We start from the raw sequence: 15207 nt of genomic DNA on the forward strand, positions 1-15207 counted from the left end.
CTTGTCCCTAATCGCATACATCTGGTTTTTGCCTATGCCCAGTTCCTTCTTTACCGCGTTAAGGCTTCCCCCCTTCTTTACAGCATTCTCAATTATTCCATGTTATACTTCCTTGTATCGGCCACCTTGTGCTTATTGATTAGTTCTGATATCTCGGCCAATTCGATCTGGTCTGTTGGATTGGAAGCTTTCATACTCTGGCGTTTCTTAATCAAATCTTTCGTATCCTTAGACAGCTTACCGGTATCCTCTCCAACTATACTACCACCTATTTCTACCGCGCACTCGTAATGATATCTCTGAAATTATTGTTCTTTGCCTCTAAGGTAATGTCGCCATCCTCAGTTAGAGCTGAATACCTATTCTGTAGCGAGATCCTGAACTCTTCTGCCCCCCCCCCCCCCCCGCCTCACCGCTAATTCGTAGATGGGTTTCTTTCTTACTAATATGTTGCGTTCCTTCTTCAGATTTAAGCTGATTCGGGACCTCACCATCCTGTGATCCCTGCATCGCACTTTCCCGATTACCTCTACATCTTGCATAATGGCGGGGTTTGAACACATTATGAAGTCTATTTCATTTTTAGTCTCTCCGTTAGGACTTTTCCATGTCCATTTCCGGTTATTCTGTTTGCTGAAGAAGGTATTCATGATTCGTAGTTATTGCGCTCTGCAAACTCAACTATTAACTCCCCCCTGCAATTCCTAGAACCAATGTCATAGTCACCTACTGCCTTGTCTCCTGTCTGCTTTTTCCGTACCTTGGCATTGAAGTCGCTCATTAGTACAGTATACTGCGTCTTTACTTTTCGCATTGCTGATTCTACATCTTCATAGAAGCTTTCAACTGCCTGTTCATCATAACTACATGTAGGTGCATAGGCCTGTACAACCTTCAGTTTATACCGCTTATTAAGCCTAATTACGATGCCTGCAACCCTCTCATTAATACTATAGAATTCATCTAAATTACCCGCGATATACTTATTGACAAGGAAACCTATTCGTATTTGTCGCCTCTAGGTAAACCTCGATAACACAGTACATATGCCCATCCTTCAGAACAGTATATGCCTCATTCGGCCTCCTAACCTCACTAAGCCCTATGACATCCCATTTCATGCCCTCTGGTTCCTCTAACAGCACTGAATTACTGCACCAGGGTGGCCAACGCATGTTCTGGTGAGGGAGTGCGTTGCCGGAGGTGTTCACCGGCATCAGGTCGCACCCCAAACCAGTTTATGCAATTCCATCGACACGCGATTTTTTTTTCTTTTAATGCTGTGGAGAATTGCGCGGCACCGGGAGTTGTGCCCCGGTCCTCTTGCATGCGAGGCGGATGTTCTATCGCTACGCCACCGCTGCACCCCCAGCGGTGCAGCATACCACGGTACTCGAGCATAACTTTGTGGCCTTGGATAGTCATGAAGTTCGGTACCGGGGTGAGCATTCTAACCGAACCACCCTTGTGCCTGTGAACTTGCTTGGGTCGTCCTTAAAATGCACATGTGGAACACCACGGTTTTTTCCGTACGGCGCCAGAGCTGTAATCAGGACATCGTCGGACACGTAAGGGTGCAGGCGATAGACTGTGACGAAGACAACCGGTGGGCCCAGAGGTTCTACCGGCACACGGTGATTCCCGAGGTGTACAGCTCTAGATGCAGACAACTTCGTGGCGTGTGCTGAGGACCGCACGCACACGAGGTACTTGAAGCCGCCGAGGTGCTGCAGATACAGCACGCCGTCAGCACCAGTTACTTCCTCGACGGCGTCAATGACGACGTCGTGACTCGCAGCTCCTTCCGGAGCCACTATGAAGAAACAGTGCGCCTTGGGAGGCGTCGGTTGGGCAGTTGGGGGGACGCGAGTTCCCATCGCTGGCCGCTCCCGGTACCCGACAACGAATGGCACCGGCCCAGGGTAAGCTGGCTGACGGGCAGACGGTAGCTCGATATCGACAGCAGAAAGAACAAACGTGCTCGTCGATCGTCGAACAAAGAATGCCCGTCACACTCGTCAACGCTCAATTTAATGGGTGCTCTGAGCAATCAAAATAACGTCGCAAACTGCTACTAGCGCGCCCTGGAACATTGTAGACTCATACGCAAGTGATCAGAATCTTCGAGACAGATCTCGGAGCAACGTTCGCGACAAAGAAAAGGATAACGCGTCGTAACGCTACACGAACATGAACAAGCACGGGATACAGAATTGATACGCGTGCCAGAATCAGAGTTATAAGGCCGATATGTTGGCGGCTGTTAAACAACAACCGCAGTTTTTAGGGTTTCGCGGCAATTTACTACATACACAATAGTTTTTGCTGATCAAGCAACGCATGTGAAAAACACATTTTTAGACACTTCGTGGAATGTGTGGTACATTGTCAGGCTTGACCTTTTTACAGACCGATCAAAACCAGCGTAGGACACGGTGCTCCGTCATCACATCAAGAGGACGTCCATAAAAATACGAGCGAAACTGAACTCTGCGGGTGCCCAGACAATGGCCAAGCACCTTTTCCAACGAAGTAGTTCGACTCGGCTTTCTTGAGAGTACAGCTGTCGTAAGCTTCTACGTATTTCCCGAAGCCAGATGGGCGTGTCCGTTTTAAGTGACAGAACCACTTTTCAGCTTACCAGGTTTACTAAAGAGAATTTTGAAGCGGTATACAGTCGATATAATGTTTTTTGTTTATGCGCAACTTGAAATTGAACTGAAGCTAGATTTCCAATTAGATCGTTTATACACTTATCTAGCGTTACCTCAGCCTCTTCAGTGAACATGTAAACCTCTACAAGACGATCATTAGTGCCATGAAAATCTTTTCAACCATAAAATTCGCACCTGCACTAAGTGTACGTTTTTTTCAGACTCAAAGGATAAACAATATCATTCACCCATTGCGACTTTCCAAATACAGCCAAATTCAGGACTAAATTATTTGGACGTTGTGAGTAGACTTCCGTTAATCAAATGTAGTAGTTGATGGAGCAGTATCCCTGTGCCTCCGCGTATTCAATATTGTTCAGCTACTTCTCAGAGGGGGAAAAGAAGAAGCGAAACAGCAAGTCTGGTGAGAACATTTTCTATAATTTTAATTTTTTTCTAGAATGCTTTGTAGAAGTGGTTCAGTTGATGATGTCAAGTTCGCTAGGAGCCGTACCGCGATGCAGTCCAGACGAGAGAGGATATCGCCCTGCGCGATAACAATGCAGCAATGCGTCTTCTTCAGTGTATAGAGAGTGAGAGAGTGCCTTCACAGTGATCCCCAAAAGAAAAGGAGCAACCACGTGACCGAGCGGGCGAAGATATAACGAGGTCGGAGCACGGCCACGGCGGCAAAAATCGCAAAATGATGCAAGCGGCAAAATGATGTAATTAACTGTTGAAATCCGCTAGACAATGCCGTAGGGCCCATGGTACTTCCAGATAAGTATTCTTGAGATCCCGGGGCTGCCAGATACAAACTATAGTTACACGATTGAACTAGTATCGAAGAACTATGCAAGCTTATTGGTGTCATGGCTATGTTTTTGGCGCCACTAAGACTCCGGCGTGAGCGCCCTGGAAATCTGGAAACCCCCTTCGGCGTGTTCTACAGCTTCGATCACTGTGATCCACTCAGATGCTTCAGGGTTGTGCTGGAAGGCAATATTGGGAGCTAATGGATACCGAGCACGAAGCAAAAAATTAAGTAAAATAAACCCGTGGCTAATGATATAACAGTGTTCTACTGTAGGTGATACAAGGAAGGACAATGACCAAGTTCGTATGTTTGGACCAGACGTACATCGCGAGCATGTCACTGAATCTGCGATGCAAACATTCAGTCATACTGTGTGTTTACGAGTGATAAACGGCGCAGGTGTGACCTATAATAATGCGCTGAGCAAGCAGGGTTTGAATTGCGTCACTAAAAAAGGTACGGCCTCTTTCGCTGAACAATGCACGAGCAGAACTGTGACAGAAAATAAAGTTCTCCAATCTGAAACCGGCTACATTTAGAGCAGTAGCAGTCGAGAGAGCGGCGATGTTTGCACACCGTGTGACGTGGTGGAAGGCAAGAATGACCGAGACGTAGCTACGAACGAGGGCAATAGGTTCGGTGCAAAGGCGATTCTAGCCGGGCACAGGAGATCCTGCCACTCGGCAGCCTGGCAGCGAGAAACGGGTTCAGAGCGTTGGTAACCAGGCACGAAAAGACGTACTTGAGAGCCGAGTTGTACATACCGCGCTAATACTAGCGAAGATCGATTCCTGTCCACGTCCTGAATGCTCTAGCGTGACCGCACTGTGAATCGGCGTGCAAAGCTTTTCATATTTGTGCCCGTCGATAGCAAGTAATCAGAAGGAGCTATTTCCATTAACTAATGTTGCTGCGGCGGTTAATGAGCGTATGACGAATCTCATAATGTGTAAATAGTAGGAGGACGCACGAAGGGGCGGCCCCGTAAGGTTTGGAGAGCTTGCCGAGAAGGGAGTTGATCCATGAATCATTTCGTTGTTGGGCAGGTATGTTGGTTGGTTGGTTTGTGGGGTTTAACGTCCCAAAGCAACTCAGGCTGTGAGGGACGCCGTAGTGGAGGAATCCGGAAATTTCGACCACCTGGGGTTCTTTAACGTGCACTGACATCGCACAGCACACGGACGCCTTGCTTTTCGCCTCCACCGAAAAGCTGCCGCCGAGGCCGGATGTTCCGGATGACGAGCGAGGGCACATGGAATCCAAGGTAGAGGGGCTGGCAAAATATGCTAGAAGGAGGGATAGAGACAAAGGATCCGTGTCTTTGCTTTCGAGCACATTTGTAGATAAAGCGGATATCATATTTTTGCACATCGCCTCAATCGGGAGGGGGGGGGGGTTGAGCCATGAAAGCCAGCTGAGAGCATGAAGGTCCATGACAGCATCGAAATGACTCATTAAAGTAAGGTCGAAACTTGGTGAGTGCACAGATAATGGCAAAGCACTCCTTTTCAATTAAACAGTAGTTGGACTCGGCTTTCGTGTGAGTGCCGCTGGCGTAAGCCACTATATATTGGGCAAAACCAGATGGGCACTGAACAAGCACAGCGCCGTGGTCATTAACACTCGTGTCTGCGTAATCTTTGGTAGGCTCCGGGGGTCAAAACGGCGTAAGATTGGCGGGCTTATGAGGAGGCGGCGCAAACAGTGGTGGCTGCCATCGCATGCTAGGGGCCACAACAAAAAACTTCTCGTTATTGACAAGGAACTGTGTCATAATGGCGACCATTGAAGCAATGTTCGTGTAATATGCCGAAAATATGAGCCGAAGCCCAAGTATCTCCAGAGACACTTATTAACATTAAATTTCATGAAGGTTGATACACCCTGAAGTTTGTTGGGGCCGGGAAGGATACCTTCCTTGGACACAACGTGGCCTAAAATGATGCACGCACGAGCAGCGAAACAACGCTTGCTCACTTTGAGCTGCAGACCGACGTTCGCAAGACAACAAATGATTCAGTCGAGAGAGGTGGGTCGCAAAGTCAGGAGAGAGCATCAATATGTTGTCAATGGTACAGTGACACATCACCCGTTAAAAGTCATGCAGAACTGTATTCACCATATGCTCGAACGTATCAGGGGCATACAGAGACTAAAAGACATGGCGGTAAATTCAGTTAGCATTGTGGCGATAAATACGGTTTTAGGGCGATCTTCGGCAGTCATGGGCACATGCTAGTAACCTGATTTTCAATCGAGTGAAGTAGCGTTGACCTCCTTGTAAAGCAATTGAATGCATCATCCATACGTGCAAGGCAATATACGTCTTTCGCGCTATTTTATTTAGCGACGGCAATCAGAGAAGAGGCAAACTGATCCGTCTTTGTTCCTCACCATAACATTGGTGAAGACCACAGGCTGCTAGAAGGCTAAAGTAGGTCCTTCAGATGTACAGTGTGAACCTGGACCTCAAATAACTCGGCGCTCGATGGCAGACATACGACAGGGGTGCTAAAGTAGATGTACATGGGAACCGGTGCCTATGTGGTGAGTGACAGCTGATGTGTGGCTCAAAGCGGGCTGGTGAAAATAAAATAATAAACACAAATAATGAAGTAGCGCGAGAAGAGTAATGCGCTCACGCACAGAAACCTTGGCATCGATATAGCGGATGAATACATCTGTAGACGACCAGTCCAGCGCAAGAAAAGGCGGTCTGAGGATTTCCAAGGCAACGCTCTGCGAAGCAGTTCATCGATGAAAATAGATTCAATGAGCTAGATAGTGGAGAGGTATCTACCATGACGCAGGGAGCACAGAAATGGAAATTGTTGGAAATTCATAACGCGGTAAGGCCAACTGATATAGAAAGTACGGCGTCAGCCTGGATAAGACATTTGCGATGCGTAAACACGGGCGATGATGTGAACTGTACGTACATCGGTAATGCGGAGAAGAGCACAAACTGTGAGCACAAGAACGAGAGAAGAGGCAGGAAGGTCAATATTTTTGATAACGGCCGCTTTTAGTGAAGAAGTGGCCGGCGGCGATTTCTCAAGCACGAAATCTCAAGTTCAGCACGAGCCCAGAATACCACCGCATTATGAAGCAACCGAAATACCCAACCCAAGGTGATGTCATGGGATCAGGAACGCAGTACGGCAAACGCAATTCAGTAAACAACTTTCTCAGTGATGCCTGAAGCAGTGCACGCTAATCCTGGCTTTGTAGGCTAGGCACTTACCATGCGCACTAGAATACTGAGATCTGTGTCGTCACGTTTCAGCAGCCACTGCTGAAAGAGCAGCACCGTTGTCAGCCCACCGGTTTAACAAAGCCCCGCACAGAAGGTTCAAGCAGATATGCGGAAGATAAATAAGATCCTTCGACATTACGGTAGTTGTACAGCCTTGATGAAGGAACAGCGGCATTCATTGTTCCTCGTGAGCAAGATTGTGGCGATGCCGCAGAGGTAATAAGGAGCGGCGAAACGAAGTTGTGCGCCGAGAATAAAAGCGGTGACGTTCATTTGAGAGCTAATTCGGAGATAAATCGTCGGCTAAGCAGAGACTTCGCGGCTTCCAGTAAGCAGACATTCGATCGGAATTAAATAGTCGGCAGCACCGCTTTAGCTGTACCGCGAAAATGACCAGTAAATCCACAGGAATATCAGGCGGCGAGATCATCGTGTGGCAGATAAGAATTGCTGGTCTGGGGAAGCGGTAGGACCAAATGGTAAAGCGCCTGAGTGAATTTCTGCGCAGGCCCTAAAAGCGTAGCATGCCTTACATGACATTAATTTGGCAGCAAGGCCAGCGTACGTCAGCGGTGCGACAGGTGTGGCGGCGCATGTCATTGGTGGAGTGACAAGGACGTTAGCGTGCTGTGGGACTTAACAGCGTGTATGGACTGAAACATTGGCATTGCCGGAGGAAGAGGTGAAGAGCTTGCGCCACACGCTAGGCGGTGACGAGTGGAATGGGCGCTACATTTCGGCCTAGCGGAGAGTTTGTAGGCAGAGGTGAAATCTGGCGAACTTATGGCGAACAGCGGAGAGGGCAAGAAGTGAATCAGAAGGCGCAGGAGGCGGTCCAGTGAGGAGGCGCTACTTGCTTAGCTCATCTTTGCGCTGGCAGACTCATGGCTTGGGCAACAATAGTGAGATCCGCGACCATATGTCCGAATGGCGCAATCTTCGATGTCATTCATGACGTGTTTGATCTTTTCTGCCTCAAACATCTGGGCGCTGACACGACTGTAAAGACTGATTACATCTTCAATGCAACTCGTGAATATCTCGCCCAACCGCTATGATATGTCAAGCAAGCGTTGCTCGGGGCGTAACTTCCTTACTGCAGGGCGATAAAACGCGGTTGTGGGGTTTGTCTTTACCACATCTCAAGTCAAGAGATGGGCTTTCGTGGTTACACCACAGGTTCCCACCTCCGGTCAAGTAAATTATAACGTTGTTAAATTACAGGGTGTCGTCCCAGTTTTCCACACTCACTCTTTCCTGTGAGGCAAGGCAATCGTCACAGTAAGTATCTTCAGTCAAACTAAAATGAACGGTGTTTCGTCTTTCTTCGGCCACAGGAGCTAATGATAGCGTTTGGGTGCTAAGCTCCAGGGTTAGGTGGAGATATCTAGCAACACCTTCACTAAATCTGAAAGGCTTATTTGGCGACGTCGAGGTCGCTAAGAACAGCGGTGCAATGCGGTCGATACCGAAGAGGTTCTCACACTGTGCGACAGCAATGCGACAATGCGCATTCTTAGTTAACACCTAGCTAGCGGTCAGTTTCCACACTTTCCTCAGTTTGCATTTCGAGCCCCTCAAGATTGCCTACTACAGCAGTTTGACGCGATGTCAGTTGCGTTGTTGTTCATGAAGCATAAATTGTGCAACACGTGACATCAACCCAGACTCTTCCATTGTGCAATACGGTTCCGAGCAAAAGCGGAATGACTCAACAAATATGTCCCATTTGCAGTTTCAGTTTCTAGACCTCGAGCTGTCGTTAAGACGGGAAGGCAGTGCTAGATGCACCACCATCAAGCTCAAAAAGAACTTCTGTCATACGAATTGGCACATTCGAAAAAAGTAAAAGAAGCCTTAATCACAGCAGTATTAGAAACATGTAACAAGAAGTCATGTGAACATTGTATGCAATGTAGCTTTAAAATCCAAACTGTACGGTTAGAAAAGGTAGGCTTTTATGAGACTCAACTATCATCAGTAACCGAGACCTCGCGTCAAAAAATAAATGGTAAAAAGACTAGCAAAGCTCAGGTAGTGGTGGTGACAAACGTTTAATGATTCAAAAGGGGTGGGGGTATGTATGAGACGGATCTTTGAAGCTCCAGCCCTTACAAATACCAGGTGGGGTCCCTAGTACGGGACCCCAATGGCGTCGGCCGCTGCCCGGCCGGGCTCGACCAAGGCCTTTTGGGCCTGCAGGTCATAGCCGCCGAGCATGGTCGCCTCTCAGTCCTCCCGAGTTGGGTTGGGGTGAGGAGGACACAAGGAGGGTAAAACCTGTAGTCGTTCCGTACTCCCACAGAGTTGCGCATAGCGTAAAGAAAGCCGCAAACAGTTTTAAGGTTCAGGTGCTTTTTTCCGTGCCTTGCAAGCTACCTTCTTTGTGCCCTCAGATTAATATAAAAAAAAGAAAGAAGACTTGCAGAAGTAATTATGCCCAGACGTTTGTTACGTGCAAAGAGGGAGTGGTGTACCAGATGCCGCTCAAATGCGGTAAGGTATATATCGGGAACACGGGAGGCGCTTGAATGAGCGTCTGAAGGAGCATGAGCGATCACTTGGGACTGATACTAGGTCCAACCGCCCGCTTCATTGTGAAATTTGTAAATGCGTGCCTCGCCTATATGACACTATAATCCTGGACAGGAGTGAAGGTAGCGGGGTCCTCAAATTGACAGAAGCGTTCTTAATCAAAAAATGGGTTTAGAGTGAGTCAGTTATATTCAAAAGTGTTTTGTGACAGCGAACTTTCTTCTTAAAAAACCGCTATTGAATTTGGGAGATTGGAAAGACGGTGCTGACAGAATGTTTTATTTCTTGTGGCCCTCTGCACCTTGTCACAGTTCACTTTTTATCTTTTATCTTGTTTATTTTTCACCTCCGAAATGTTCCTTATGAATTTTATCTCCATTAATACATGATCTTCATCGATTTTATGGTTGTTATTACATGTCCTTTATTGGTTTTATGACCATAAACATCATGCGTTGTTTTCTGCCTCTGGTGAGCAATGCAACGCCGGGCCAATATATTGTACGCGTCTCATCCATAAAAGAATCAGGAGTCAGCGCTTGTCCGCGCCACTTCCTAGTATTTGTTCGTTGTTTACGCTTCTTTATTTCATAACATGAACCAACCAGCCCAGCAAAAGGTTCTTCAAACTATTTCCATCGGAATACTTGCGGCTGGACTTGTAGACGACTGTGATGTCGAATTCTTGAATCCGTAGGCTCCATCTTGCCAGGCGGCTGGAGGGAAACTTTACGTTGGCGAGCCAGCACAGAGCATGGTGATCACTCACAAGCCTGAATGGTCGTACGTAATATTAGTGGCGAAATTTTGATGCGGCCCAAATGATGGCAAGACATTCTTTCTCTATCGTTAAACCGTTGGCTTCAACGTTCGCAAGGAATGGCTAGCGCACATATGACTGTTTTCAGTCCTCCAATTTTGTGAACTATAACGGCGCCGAAGCCAGCGCTGCTTCCGTCGATATGAAGCTTTTACGGCGTTTTCGAAAGGTGCCCGAGGAAAGGAGAAGAACGTAAGGAGCGCATAAGTTCTTTGGAAGCTTCTGCTGGCAGTGCTTTTTATTAAAATTCACATCAGCCTGGTGTACATTGCGTCCAGTTTTCAACAATGCCCGAAAAGTTCATGACAAGTCGATGAGGGTTAGCGCAGAGCCTAAGAGTCTGCGCACGGCTTTCTCGTCAGAAGGCTGTGGAAACTCGACGATCGCTGCTGTTTTCTGCGGGTCTTGGCTAAAGCCATCATTGCTCATGATATGGGCCAGGAATAACAGCTCCTCGACGGTGAACTGGCACTTTTCTGATTTCGACCTCAGTCCTGAGTACATGATGGCATCCAGCAATGTCTGCAGCTTTTTAACATGGTCTTCAGTGTTTGAGGCGAAGACAACGATATCATCCAAGTATGCATGCCAAACAAATCTGCGACTTCACCCCAGTCAGTTCAGTGTCCATTACTCGGTGTAACGTGGCTGGCGCCGAGCACAGGCCAAATGGCATTACCTTTGATTTGAAGATGCCATCTGGTGTTATGAACACCGCCTTCTCGGCGGCTCTCTCGTCGATCTCAATTTTCCAGTAGCCGCTCTTCAATTCATGAACGAGAAATACTCAGCACTGCAGAGACAGCATATAGTATCATAGATGCGAGTGAGTGGGTAGACATCCTTCTTCGTGACGTTGATCAAGCGGTGGTAATCAACGCAGAAACGAAATGTGCCGTCTTTCTTTTTTATTAGGACGACTGGTGCCACTCACAGGCTGTTCTATGGCTGAAATCACGTCTCCACGAAGAATTTCCTTAACTTGAGTGCGAATGGGCTGGCGTTCGCGTGGCGATACACGGTAGGGGCTGTGACGAAGAGGTGGGGCGTGTTCGTCTGTAATATTGCGGTGCTTTTTCGATGAAGTCTGTCACACCTTTGACGCTGAAGAAAAGCACTCCCTGTAGCTTTCAAGAAGACGGCGAATCCCATCTTGCCTGTCTTGAAGTAGTGCTGTGTTGTGTCGAACGTAGGCTGCTTAGATAGATTGAGCGTTTCGCTTTTGGGTTGGGCGGGAAGGACGAAAACATCTCACCTGTCAGCAGACTCGTCGAGGAAAGCGACCGTCGCGCCCTGTTAAGATTCCTGTATTCTTCGGTGAAGTTCGTCACCAGCACCTGGGCCTGTCGTCTTCGGATAAGGATGACAACTCTTCGATTCCCAAAACAACTGGGTACTTCTTTCGATGACGCCTTCGGCGGTTTCGATGTCTTCATTGCCCACGCAGGTGACGATGCTTGATTGGGGGGGGGGGGCACGGTAAAGTGTTCATTGAGGACGTTTAATGCGATGTGATGCATCGAAGGTATTGTAGAAGGTACGGCTTTGTCCATAGAGAGATTGATGAGCTTTGAGCGAAGGTCAATGATCTCGCGGTGTTCGTTCAGATAATTGATAGAATCACGCTGCGGCAACATGGCTCTAGGACGACCAGCTGGTGGGTACAACGAAGCTGGTATGTTGTGCACCGCCCAGATGGCGTAACAAGGTTATCCTCTGTGGTGCATATTAGCGGGCCATCACAAGAGGTCGTCACCTTCTTGAGATAGACGGAGAACGCTCCATTGATACCAGAATAGCTCCGGTGATGCACTCAGCAAGAAGGCTCCGGTGTCTACAAGGGCGACAACCGTGTGAGCGTCGACAGCAACGGCGAGGTCACTTTTTCCTGTTTTCGTATTGCATGTTGCCTTCGGTTTCGATGTCTACTTTGTCGTTTGCTCAGGTCGCGGCCAGGGCACACCGTTGTCACTTCACTGGCCGGTGGTGTTTAAGGTGTGGCCGCGTAGTCGTCGATGTCCTTGTCATGCGTAGCGACGGGTATTCGTCATCGCTCTTTGTCCGTGGTGGATTGTCTTCGCCGTTTAGCAACCTCACTTCAAAAGGCTGCTGCCTTAAGTTTCTCCTACGGCCTTCCTTGCACATACCCGCGGCCCGGGCACGCAAATCGGGCGTTGTAGGCCGATGGCGAGCGTAACAGACGTCTTGGCGATGCGTGCTCTCCCCTCCGGAGGATGGCGTCGATTTCTTTTCGTCGCTCGCCAGGACAGGATTGTGGAAAGTCGATGGCGAAGCCATGAAGGCCAGTCCGTCTTTACAGACACTGCCGGACAATGTGTCCAGTCTCCCCACAATTGAAGCAGAGCGGTCGGTTGTTAGAAGTTCTCCAGGCATCGCATTTCCTGTTGCTTTAGGGTCTTTCGTAGGTTTGGCGAGGGAGGGGGGTTAAGGGTGGCTTTCTTGAACAGGACGGTAGCTGCGATGGCTTGGACGGTGTCGTTGAAGTATAAGACGTCGGAATGCAGAAGCATAGTTCATTGCTGTTGCTTCCTGTGCTGAAGCCGTCGGAGCCGTGGCTTGAGCAACGCTCAGTGCCTGCTGGAATTCACGGACGACGTCCGCGAGCGTCGACACCTGGGGTAGTTGGGATGATAGCAGCAACCGGCGGATTTCTTCTCGTATGAGGTCCCGAAGGCTGTCTCCGCTCACAGATGCGCTTTGTAGTGGCTGGCGCAGAATGATTAGAGCGGTCGATTGTAGTGTCTTGCTGACAGCATTTGAAGAGGCTGTTGGAGACGCGTCTTTTCTTCTAAGATCTTTAGAATATTTGCTGTCACCAGCCAGAGCTCGACTAAAGTCTTTGGCCGCTGGCGAAGGGGACCTGCAAATAGCTCTTCACACCGCGCATCAGCAGGCTTACTTGCATTTTCTTTATCATGCCGGGACCTGGGCGGCCGAAGAAACGCCTCATCTCCTCAACGTATGCCTGGACTTGCTCATTTTGGTGCTGACGTTTTGATTGGAGGAGGGTATTTACTCTTTCTTTTCAAGACGAAACTTGCGAGGGCCGTATAAAACTTCGCTTTCAATTTCTCTCAATCCTTAAAAGAAGTCTCATGATTTTCGAATCGGAATAGGGCAGGTACTGGACGAGCAAAGTAGAATTGTCTGAATTTCGCAGCTTCGTTCCTGGCAATGAATTCTGCCACATGGTCTGAAATGTCTAATCTAATATTGCAAATCTTCAGTGGGCAGGCCTTGAAAGATGTGGGCTCCCGTAGCTGCACGAAGATAACCGGTGCTGTAGAACCGGGGTCGAACGGGATCCGACAGCAGACCATGTTCGGGTTTGAGCCCCCGATGTCGGCGGCTGGTTCGATTACTTGTTGGCTGATCCCCCAGGGCAACAAAAACAGGGCTGTGGTCTTGGTTTAGAGGGAAAGCCTGAACACAAAGGGCAGGACTTCCACCAGATGTCACGTAGGGGTGACAATGCCATTTACAACAAATGAGGAGACTTGAACCTGACTGGAATAAACTCCTTATGCGGCTGACTTGCGCCCGCAAAAATACTAAGCAATCGGCGGCGGCACTAGCAGCAATCATGCACGGCGATCGTCGAACAATGAATACCCGTCGCACTCGTCAACGCGCAATTTAAAGACGTCGAATAAATATCGAGATAAAGCCAGAAACGGTGACCAGCACAACTAGGAACATTGTAGAAACACATGCGAATAGCCCGAATCTTCGAGACACATGTCCGCACATCTTCCGCGACACACAAAAAAAAAAAAACAAAAAAACAGATATATCTGTGTCTCACGACAACGAGTATCAACTAACAAAGAATACTGCATTGATTCACATGCCAGAGTCAGAGTGATGAGGCTGCACACTGGCTGCTGCTAAAAAACTCCAAATAGAGCTTTGAATGTTTCGCGGCCATATCAAAGAGGGAAGTACAGCCTAAAAGGAAAATACGCCAAAAGAAGATAACGGACATGAGCTAGGGCTGGGACAATAGTAGAGTTCTGTGTCCTGTTGTATTAGCTGTGCATGATTTTCTGTAAGGCTTTAGTTCCACCTTTGATATATGCAAACTTTTTTCTGGTTTCATCAATATATGCGATGCGATGAAGATTGCCATTTGTTGCTCGTGTAGGTGAACGAACAAATAAAGTTGGAACTGTTCCCGTAATTGGGTTCCTGCAATAAAATTCACTTCAGTCTCGACAAAAGCAGCCTAGAGAAAATAAAAAAACGTGCTGACACGATTACAAAAAAGATTCATTTTATTTTAAATCTAATCACGCCATAAAGTATCTACTGCAAACTGTCTATCCTTTCGTCATACTCCTATGATACTAAAATGCTGATCTTATTCTTAAAATGCTGATTATTCTTCAGTCAATTGACTGAAGAATAATGTAAATGTATCAATTTGCAAAATATTGCAGTCACCGTTAAAATCGCTTCCAGTTAGTTAAGTAGATCAGATTTCTCCTCTGTTTTATAATATTTTTGTTGTAACAATGAATTACAGTCAGTCATAGCTGTCACTAGGGCTTCCACTTTGTCTCAACGATTCATACGTCATTTTCAGAATGTATGCATCAAAAACATTAACTACACTCACACCGTAACAAGCTTGAAGCGAAGACATTTTCTTTGTTGTGAATTTTTCAGTGCTCATTCTGATCGTATCAAATAAATGATTGAAATCTATCATCATTTAGGCCAGTTAGCCACTCATTAAAAAGGTACAAACTGCCACACGAATACCACTATTAGAACTGCTATACTTTACAAGCTTTTATTTCAGTTAAAAGAAGGGCGAACATGGTAAATCCGCTAACGAAAACTAAGAATTTGCTATAGCTCTATACATCCACAGTAACATGAAACATTCTATGCAGTGCATAGCCACACGAAATAAATTAAATCACACCCAGATCTAGGACGTAGTACCTACATTTTTACCTGGTAAAAAGAGCTATCATTTACATTATGACACAGGTGTGCTGCTGGAAGCTCTAGTAACATATCCGTGGATAATGCTAATGTCGAAGCTGTTATTCGAAACTGGCCAAAAAGCTAGAATTTCACTACGGTACAGTGAAAC

Source organism: Amblyomma maculatum, chromosome 1 (genome assembly GCF_055883805.1).
Source record: "Amblyomma maculatum isolate TAMU_Amacu chromosome 1, ASM5588380v1, whole genome shotgun sequence".
NCBI classification, from domain to species: domain Eukaryota; kingdom Metazoa; phylum Arthropoda; class Arachnida; order Ixodida; family Ixodidae; genus Amblyomma; species Amblyomma maculatum.